This window comes from Mustelus asterias, chromosome X, assembly GCF_964213995.1.
Source record: "Mustelus asterias chromosome X, sMusAst1.hap1.1, whole genome shotgun sequence".
NCBI classification, from domain to species: Eukaryota; Metazoa; Chordata; class Chondrichthyes; order Carcharhiniformes; family Triakidae; genus Mustelus; species Mustelus asterias.
Window position 1 is genome coordinate 6,594,428 of NC_135834.1, and position 10,876 is coordinate 6,605,303.

Below are 10,876 nucleotides of genomic sequence, written 5' to 3' on the forward strand. Positions count from 1 at the left end.
TCATAGAATCATAGAATGCCTACAGTGTAGAAAGAGGCCATTGGGCCCATCAGGGCTGTGCCAACAACAATCCCACCCTATCCCCGTAACCCCACGTATTTACCCTCTTAGTTCCCCTGACACTAAGGGGCAATTTAGCATGGCCAGTTAGGCAATGGTCTAGTGATATTATCGCTAGACTATTAATCTAGCAACTCAGCTAATGTTCTGGGGGACCCGGGTTCGAATCCCGCCACGGTAGCTGGTGGAATTTGAATTCAATAAAAAAATATCTGGAATTAAGAATCTACTGATGACCATGAAACCATTGTCAGAAAAACCCATCTGGGTCACTAATGTCCTTTAGGGAAGGAAATCTGCCGTCCTTACCCGGTCTGGCCTACATGTGACTCCAGAGCCACAGCAATGTGGTTGACTCTCAACTGCCCTCGGGCAACTAGGGATGGGCAATAAATGCTGTCCCAGCCAGCGATGCCCATGTCCCACGAATGAACAAAAAAAAATTAAAATTCCACCTAATCTACACATCTTTGGACACTAAGGGGAAATTTAGCATGGCCAATCCACCTAACCTACACATCTTTGGACACTAAGGGGAAATTTAGCATGGCCAATCCACCTAACCTACACATCTTTGGACACTAAGGGGCAAATTATCATGGCCAATCCACCTAACCTACACATCTTTGGTCACTAAGGGGCAATTTAGCATGGCCAATCCACCTTACCTGCACATCTTTGGACACGAAGGGACAATTTAGCATGGCCAATCCACCTAACCAGCACGTCTTTCGGACTGTAGGAGGAAACCGGAGCACCCGGAGAAAACCCACGCAGACACGGGGAGAACGTGCAAACTCCACACAGACAGTGACCCAAGCTGGGAATTGAACCCGGGTCCCTGGCGCTGTGAGGCAGCAGTGTTAACCACTGTGCCACCATGCTGCCCGGGATCCCAGGAAGGAAAGGGCAGTGGGTTGAAGACAAAATATTCCGTCTCCCCTGTGGAGCTTGTGGAACAGAAGGAATGCTCTCCAATATTTGGTCTGAGGATTAGTTCCTTAACTGGATAGAAATGTGATCCCGGAGACCCTCATACTGGCCATATATCCTGTCTCTGGCAAATGGATGGTGGAATGGACCTGATCACTGGGATTTGATCCCATGTGCCCTGGTGGCATGGGGGCGTGGCATCTAACCTCCCCTGTCCAATTCACAGGGTGTCCAATTTTCCAGTGGGGAAATTGGGGGAACTATAAAATGAGGACAGCTTGAGTCTCCAATTCCAATTCTCTTCCTGCACCAAAGGCAGACTTTCATAGAATCATAGAATCCCTAAGAGTGCAGGAGGAGGCCATTCGGCCCATCGAGCCTGCACCGACGACCCAGGCCCTATTCCCGTTACCCCATGTATTTACCCTGCTAATTTACTCAGACACCCGATTTTAATGGAATCAAGGGGAATGGGGAGAAAGTGGGAATATGGCATTGTTATGGAGGATCAGCCATGATCATAATGAATGACGAAGCAGGCTCAAAGGGCGGAATGGCCTACTCCTGCTCCTAGTTTCTATGTTAAGGAGTAATACTTGTCATCATTTTTCTTGACAAAAGGTGGCATCAGTTGGGGAAAAGAAAGGCTCACTGGGTGGCAAAATGACCTTGGGTACAGGGCACTGTAGATCCCTCAAGATGAATGCGTGTGGAATTGCCAATATACAGGGAGACTGTAACTCCTGCCACACAATCAAATGTGGCAACTCTGCAAAAGGTGGCATCCCCGCAAAAGGTGGCAGGCAGCCACGCTTGACAGCGAGTGCCCTGTCTGGTCACTCTCCGAATTTCAGGTGCTGATCCAGAGAAACCTGCAACCTTCCAACTCCAAAGCTCCGAATGCTGACCCCTGCATCCATAGCTTGGGTTTTCTGCATTACCCTGGGCTAGCTTCCAGATGTCATCTCCGATCAATGCCAGGGGATGTGGGGTTTAAACAAAAAGAAAAAGATGCACGCGTAGATTCAAGCTAACAACAACACATTTATTCTAGGACCTCTTGCCTGTACAGAGTACAAGTTGAAAATAAAGCCTGTCCAACGTCACCATCAAATCATGTGATCTGCTCTTAAAGCTATTTGCAACCACTTTATATAACACCAAAATACTCCTGCATTTTAATAAATCTTATTACACAAGCCCTCTCTCAATGAAAATGGCATGCTTCATGGAGGATTAGCACGGTACTGTTAATCTGGTTAAATCCCAACACATGCAATGATCTACAAAGTGCTTGTAAGCTGGAGGCCCAATTAGTGCAGGCAATGAGAAAGCAGGCACAAGTAGCACCATTGTCCATTAATAAGACAATAAACAAGATGGATCAATGGATTACAACCTGAATCTGTAATCCCTAATGCACAGAGCTGTTCTCATTCCAGATATCGTGCTGATCCTTTCATATCAGAGTTACCCAGTCTCGGTCGTTTTAAACCTTTGAGCATTGCCTCTTATTATTTCACATTGAGGCAACAGTGGGAATCGGAAGAAAATATATAAGCCTGAAATTGTGAGTGTCACCAATGATTACAGGACTCCAGTCCGTGACAATCAAGTCCAGTTGCCGGTGATTGATATTGGCAGAGAATCACAGAATCCCAACAGTGCAGAAGGTGGCCATTCGGCCCTTTGGGTTTGCACCAGCTGTCTGACAGAGCATTCTAGCCAGGCTCACCCCCAACCCTATCCCCATAACCCCAAGTTTTTAACCCCGCTAATACCCCTAACCTGCACATCTTTGGACACTAAGGGACAATTTAGCATGGCCAATCCACCTAACCTGCACACCTTTGGACACTAAGGGACAATTTAGCATGGCCAATCCACCTAGCCTACACATCTTTGGACACTAAGGGTCAATTTCGCATGGCCAATCCAACTGACCAACACATCTTTGGACACTAAGGGGCAATTTGCCATGGCCAATCCACCTAACCCGCACATCTTTGGACACTAAGGGACAATTTAGCATGGCCAATCCACCTAACCCGCACATCTTTGGACACTAAGGGACAATTTAGCATGGCCAATTCACCTAACCTGCATGCATTTGGAAACCAAGGGACAATTTAGCATGGCCAAGTCACCCAATTTGCACATCTTTGAACACTAAGGGGCAATTTAGGATGGCCAATCCACCTAACCTACACATCTTTGGACACTAAGGGGCAATTTAGTATGGCCAATCCACCTAACCTACACATCTTTGGACACTAAGGGGCAATTTAGTATGGCCAATCCACCTAACCTACACATCTTTGGACACTAAGGGGCAATTTAGTATGGCCAATCCACCTAACCTACACATCTTTGGACACTAAGGGGCAATTTAGTATGGCCAATCCACCTAACCTACACATCTTTGGACACTAAGGGACAATTTAGTATGGCCAATCCACATAACCTACACATCTTTGGACTCTAAGGGGCAATTTAGTATGGCCAATCCACCTAACCTACACATCTTTGGACACTAAGGGGCAATTTAGTATGGCCAATCCACCTAACCTACACATCGTTGGACACTAAGGGGCAATTTAGCATGGCCAATCCACCCAACCTACACATCGTTGGACACTAAGGGACAATTTAGTATGGCCAATCCACCTAACCCACATCTTTGGACACTAAGGGACAATTTAGCATGGCCAATCCACCTAACCTGCACATCTTTGGACTGTGGGAGGAAACCGGAGCACCCGGAGGAAACCCACGCAGACACGGGGAGAACATGCAGACTCCACACAGACCGTTACCCGAGGCCGGAATCGAACCCGGGTCCCTGGCGCTGTGAGGGAGCAGTGCTAACCACTGTGGAGCCAGACACTCCCTTCAGGATTCAGAGTTTGTTTGCGAGTATCTACTCAGCAAGCCAGCCAAAGGGAAGCTGTTCAAAGTGGGTGGAATCTGCTAAAGTCGGAGAATAAATGCCTTCATTTCCAATGGCCTGCGATATAGGGACAGATGTAAACAACACACCACGGGGTTGGGCGGAATTGTGGCCTTGGCCTCGACATTACATCACTGCATCACCAAAATGTACGTGTTATCAAGTTTTGAGGGCACTCTGTACTAATTAATGTTTAAACCAGGGATTGTAAAGAATGTGAGAGGGCAGGCCATTGGTAATGTGCCAAATTAAGCAAATATTAACCTCCAGCAACGCTTGAATGACCATATTGTCTCGGCGAGCAGGGCACTAATACTTCCATAGAATCCACAGAATCCCTCCAGTGCAGGAGGAGGACATTCGGCCCATCGAGACTGCACCGACTCTCCTGCAGAGTACGCCAGGACCTCCCCTCCAACACTATCCCCGTAACCCCACACATTAACCATGGCCAATCCACCTAACCTGCACATCTTTGAACACTAAGGGACAATTTAGCATGGCCAATCCACCTAACCAGCACATCTTTGGACACTGAGGGGCAATTTAGCATGGTCAATCCACCTAACCTGCACATCTTTGGACACTAAGGGGCAATTTAGCAGAGCCAATCTGCCTAACCTACACATCTTTGGACACTAAGGGGCAATTTAGTATGGCCAATCCACCTAACCTGCACATCTTTGGACACGAGGGGGCAATTTAGCATGGCCAATCCATCTAATCTACACATCTTTGGACACGAGGGGGCAATTTAGCATGGCCAATCCATCTAACCTGCACATCTTTGAACACTAAGGAGCAATTTAGCATGGCTAATCCACCTAACCAGCACATCTTTGGACACTGAGGGGCAATTTAGCATGGTCAATCCACCTAACCTGCACATCTTTGGACACTAAGGGGCAATTTAGCATGGCCAATCCACCTAACCTGCACATCTTTGGACACTAAGGGGCAATTTAGCATCGCCAATCTGCCTAACCTACACATCTTTGGACACTAAGGGGTAATCTAGCATGGCCATTCCATCTAACCAGCGCATCTTTGGACACTAAGGGACAACTTACTATGGCCAATCCACCTAATCTACACATCTTTGAACACGAAGGAGTAATTTAGCATGGCCAATCCACCTTACCTGCACATCTTTGGACTGTGGGAGGAAACCGGAGCACCCGGAGGAATCCCATGCAGACACGGGGAGAACGTGCAGACTCCACACAGACAGTGACCCAAGGCTGGAATCAAACCCAGGTCCTTGGTACTGTGAAGCAGCAGTTCTAGTTACATTAGACAATAGTTTTGTAATCAACACTAGACTTTTCAGTTCCAGAGCATCAAATTCTGGGCTGGGGTGGAAAATAATTATTCCTCAACGTTCCAGCTAAGAGGCACTCAGGTAGGAAGCTAATTCCAGATTTGTATTGAATTCCACCATCTGCCGTGGTGAGGTTTGAACCTGGCCCGCTAGTCCAGTGACAATAGCACTGTCTGCCTCCCCATTGTAAGCATTTTAATAAGCTCCGTAAATTGCTGCTGTTACATCAAGAGCGCAAATGAAGGAGGTTTGCTTTAAATTGGAAAAGTGAATCTAACACGCAGCCGAGTCTTTCACCAAACCTGTTGCACTGGCTCCCCGGGGGATTATCAATCCAAACAGCAACAAGAGCTCTGATCCTCCAGCCTCAAGCAAGAGGAACACATTGCACTGTCGGTCTTAATGTGAATGCAGAGATTGCGTGCATTCCCAATGCATAGTTTCATCCTTATCTGATAGGGTTCTCTAACTAGGACCCCCAGACCCTGATCAATCTCATCGGCTGAACAATATCATGAGGTTTTTGCATTGTACTGGCATATATGACACAGGACACAGATCGGCACAGTGGTTAGCGCTGCTGCCTCACAGTGCCGGGGACCTGGGTTCAATTCTGGCCTCAGGTCACTGTCTGTGTGGAGTCTGCACGTTCTCCCCCATATCTGTGTGGGTTTCCTGCGGGTGCTCCAGTTTCCTCCCACACTCTAAAGATGGTCCAATTTTGTCTTTTAAAAAGCATTTAAACACTTACACGGGTATGATTCGCATAGAGGGATATGGGCAAAATGCGGGCAGTTGGGACTAGCTTAGTGGTTAAAAACTGGGCAGCATGAAGAAGTTGGGCCGAAGGGCCTGCTTCCACGCTGTAAACATCTATGGCTCTATGTGCAGGTTAGGTGGATTGGCCATGCTAAATTGCCCCTTAGTGTCCAAAGATGTGCAGGTTAGGTGGATTGGCCATGCTAAATTGTCCCTTAGTGTCCAAAGATGTGTAGGTTAGGTGGATTGGCCATGGTAAATTGACCCTAGTGTCCAAAGATGTGCGGGTTAGGTGGATTGGCCATGCTAAATTGCCCCTAGTGTCCAAAGATGTGCAGGTTAGGTGGATTGGCCATGCTAAATTGACCCTAGTGTCAGGGGGACTAGCAGGGTAAATATGTGGGGTTACGGGAATAGTGCCTGGGTGGGATTGTGGTCGGTGCAGACTCAATGGGCCGAATGGCCTCCTTCCGCACTGTAGGGATTCTATGATTCTATGAAATATGTGGGGTTACAGGAATTGGGCCTGGGTGGGGTTGTGGACAGTATGGACTCGATGGGCCGAATGGTCTCCTCTGTACAGTAGGGATTCTATGATTCTATGATCTCAGGTGGAAAGGTGGGGGGGGGGGGGGGGCGGAATGAGAAGATTCAGTTGCAATGAGTCACTGCGATCTGGGATGCGCTGGCTGAGAGGCTGATTCAATCTAAACTTTCCTGAGAAAATTAGTGATAGACTCGGGTAATGGAAAACTTCTGCAGGGGATGGGGGAAAAGGCAGGGTGGTGATCTGGAGAGCTCTTGCAAGGAGACTGGACTCAAATTGGGAATCTCCGCTAAATTAACAAGATTCTTAGCCCAGGGATCAGCGAGGGTGTTCCGAGCAACCTCGGGTTTGAGGCAAACTTACACAGACACGGGGAGAAGGTGCAAACTCCACGTAGTCACCCAAGGCCGGATTCGAACCCAGGTCCCTAGCACTGTGAGGCAGCAGTGCTAACCACTTTATTATTTATTAGTGCCACAAGTAGGCTTACATTAACACTACAATGAAGTTACTGTGAAAAGCCCCTAGTCGCCACACTCCAGCGCAGAGAGGGGCAGGTCGGGATGGCGACCTCCTCGTGAACCTGCTCCTGGGCCTGGCGAAACGCGCCATTTACAGGTCCAGGCAGCGGGCGATCGAGGGGGCCGTCCATCCTGACTGTCTGCCCCTCTACCGCGGCTACATTCGCGGCCGAGTGTCCCTGGAGAGGGAGCATGCGGTGTCCACGGGCGGTTGATGCCTTCCGTGCCCGTTGGGCACCGCAGGGGTTGGGGTGCGTTATCGACCCTAATAATCACATTTTAATTTGATGTCTTTAAGTTTCCTTTGTACTTTGATTTTTGTTCGGGCTGTTCCCCCTCCTTTTGGGGAGCTGTCCCTTTTACTTTGTCCTGATTTAATTTGAGTTTTTTAATTTGGTTTGACTTTAAAAGAGGCCACACTCCGGCACCTGTTCGGGTACACTGAAGGAGAATTTAGCACGGCCAATGCACATAGGACGGCACGGTGGCACAGTGGTTCGCACTGCTGCCTCACAGCAAGAAGTCTCACAACACCAGGTTAAAGTCCAACAGGTTTATTTGGTAGCAAATACCATCAGCTTTCGGAGCACAGCTCTTCGTCAGATGATCCACTCCATCTGACGAAGGAGCTGTGCTCCGAAAGCTTATGGTATTTGCTACCAAATAAACCTGTTGGACTTTAACCTGGTGTTGTGAGACTTCTTACTGTGCTTACCCCAGTCCAACGCCGGCATCCCCGCCTCACAGCGCCAGGGACCCAGGTTCAATTCTGGCCTCGGGTCACTGTCTGTGCGGAGTCTGCACGTTCTCCCCCGTGTTTACGCGGGTTTCCTCCGGGTGCTCCGGTTTCCTCCCACACGCCAAAGATGTGCAGGTTAGGTGAATTGGCCATGCTAAATTCTCCCTCTGTGTACACGAACAGGCATTGGAGGGGAATTTCACAGTAACTTCATTGCAGTGTTAACGTAAGCCTTACTTGTGACTAATAAATAAACTTTAAACAGGCGCCAGAGTATGACGATTAGGGGAATTTCATAGTAACTTCATTACAGTGTTAATGTAAGCCTACTTGTGACTAATAAATAAACTTTACTTTATTAACCAGCATGTCTTTCGGACTGTGGGAGGAAACCGGAGCACCCGGAGGAAACCCACGCAGACACGGGGAGAATGCGCAGACTCCACACAGACAGTGACCCAAGCTGGGAATTGAACCCGGGTCCCTGGCGCTGTGAGGCAGCAGTGCCAACCACTGTGCTACCGTGCCTTATGGAGGTATCCCCAGCTGAGAACACATATGTGAAAAGGATGTCACGTGACCTAGGATTAAGAACATAAGAACATAAGAAATAGGAGCAGGAGTAGGCCATCTAGCCCCTCGAGCCTGCCCCGCCATTCAATAAGATCATGGCTGATCTGACGTGGATCAGTACCACTTACCCGCCTGATCCCCATAACCCTTAATTCCCTTACCGATCAGGAATGCATCCATCCGCGCTTTAAACATATTCAGCGAGGTAGCCTCCACCACCTCAGTGGGCAGAGAATTCCAGAGATTCACCACCCTCTGGGAGAAGAAGTTCCTCCTCAACTCTGTCTTAAACCGACCCCCCTTTATTTTGAGGCTGTGTCCTCTAGTTTTAACTTCCTTACTAAGTGGAAAGAATCTCTCCGCCTCCACCCTATCCAGCCCCCGCATTATCTTATAAGTCTCCATAAGATCCCCCCTCATCCTTCTAAACTCCAACGAGTACAAACCCAATCTCCTCAGCCTCTCCTCATAATCCAAACCCCTCATCTCCGGTATCAACCTGGTGAACCTTCTCTGCACTCCCTCCAATGCCAATATATCCTTCCTCATATAAGGGGACCAATACTGCACACAGTATTCCAGCTGCGGCCTCACCAATGCCCTGTACAGGTGCATCAAGACATCCCTGCTTTTATATTCTATCCCCCTCGCAATATAGGCCAACATCCCATTTGCCTTCTTGATCACCTGTTGTACCTGCAGACTGGGCTTTTGCGTCTCATGCACAAGGACCCCCAGGTCCCTTTGCACGGTAGCATGTTTTAATTTGTTTCCATTGAGATAGTAATCCCATTTGTTATTATTTCCTCCAAAGTGTATAACCTCGCATTTCTCAACGTTATACTCCATTTGCCATATCCTCGCCCACTCACTCAGCCTGTCCAAATCTCTCTGCAGATCTTCTCCGTCCTCCACACGATTCACTTTTCCACTTATCTTTGTGTCGTCTGCAAACTTCGTTACCCTACACTCCGTCCCCTCCTCCAGATCATCTATATAAATGGTAAACAGTTGCGGCCCGAGTACCGATCCCTGCGGCACGCCACTAGTTACCTTCCTCCAACCGGAAAAACACCCATTTATTCCGACTCTTTGCTTCCTGTCGGATAGCCAGTCCCCAATCCACTTTAACACACTACCCCCAACTCCGTGTGCCCTAATCTTCTTCAGCAGCCTTTTATGGGGCACCTTATCAAACGCCTTTTGGAAATCCAAAAACACCGCATCCACCGGTTCTCCTCCATCAACCGCCCTCGTCACATCTTCATAAAAATCCAACATGTTCGTCAAGCACGACTTTCCCCTCATGAATCCATGCTGCGTCTGATTGATCGAACCATTTCTATCCAGATGCCCTGCTATCTCCTCTTTAATAATGGATTCCAGCATTTTCCCTACTACAGACGTTAAGCTGACTTTTCCCTACTACAGACGTTAAGCTGACTTTTCCCTACTACAGACGTTAAGCTGACTTTTCCCTACTACAGACGTTAAGCTGACTTTTCCCTACTACAGACGTTAAGGATTGATGCTGGGCTGTGAAAGTGTTTCTTGTCTACGTGCGTGTGTGAAAGCCGACTGTTGTCTTGGTTACTCTGGCGTGAATCTCCCATCTTTACGGTGAACAGAACCAAAAAAAAACCTCCCTGAAATAAACTGGAGGAAAAAATTAGCCCTCCCCGCCCAAAAATGTTGTAGTTAAAACAAGTTAATGAACGGGTTATGTAGGCTGCATTGCAAAACCTTTCTCCAGTTATCCATGCAGCACACAGGACTCAGCATGTTGATTCGTAACAGAGACTTACACATTCACTTCAGCTCACATTATCTCTATTGGCCAATTTAAAAGGCCTTAATGGTTCTAATCGGACTTACCTGGACGACAACAAAGTGAACAGACTTCTTTGCCCAGTCCTGTTTGCCAGTAGATTGAAGGAATGCCAGGCTCCGAGCAGCTTCTCTTTGCTCTCTACTTCAGATGCCTAAAAATAAAGAGGGTGAGAAAACACCTTGTGCTTAAGTAAAGCTTCTGCAACAGGCTAAGACTTCTGAGCACTCCCCAGAGGGTGGAGTTTGAGTGTTTAAAGTGACAAAGGACTTTATCGCGTCAAATCGTTAGACATCCAAATCCATTTCGCACCCTCAGCACGCGCAGACCACAAGAGAATTGCATTGATTTAAGAGTGACTGAGATATCGCAACTTGAGCTCGATAAGAGTTGATGCAAATTACCGTACATACTGGAGTACAAGTTCACCGCAGGTTACAAGTCATCACGGTGGCACAGTGGTTAATGCTGCTGCCTCACAGAGGCAGGGACCCGTGTCCGATTCCCGGCTTGGGTCACTGTCTGTGTGGAGTTTGCACATTCTCCCTGTGTCTGCGTGGGTTTCCTCCGGGTGCTCCGGTTTCCCCCCACAGTCCAAAGATGTGCAGGCTAGGTGGATTGGCCATGCTAAGTTGCCCCTTAGTG

General features: G+C 48.1%; 1 protein-coding gene across 2 annotated transcripts in view; it reads right to left on the minus strand.

Moving 5' to 3' along the window:
* rdh5 (retinol dehydrogenase 5 (11-cis/9-cis)) overlaps positions 1 to 10,561 on the minus strand; it is an 88,257-nt gene extending 77,696 nt beyond the window's left edge. For both annotated transcript variants that reach the window (XM_078201060.1, XM_078201059.1), the window contains exon 1: positions 10,279 to 10,561. The gene's annotated coding sequence lies outside the window, so the exon portion shown is untranslated. The remainder of the gene's footprint in view (positions 1 to 10,278) is intronic.
* Positions 10,562 to 10,876: the final 315 nt, after the last annotated feature.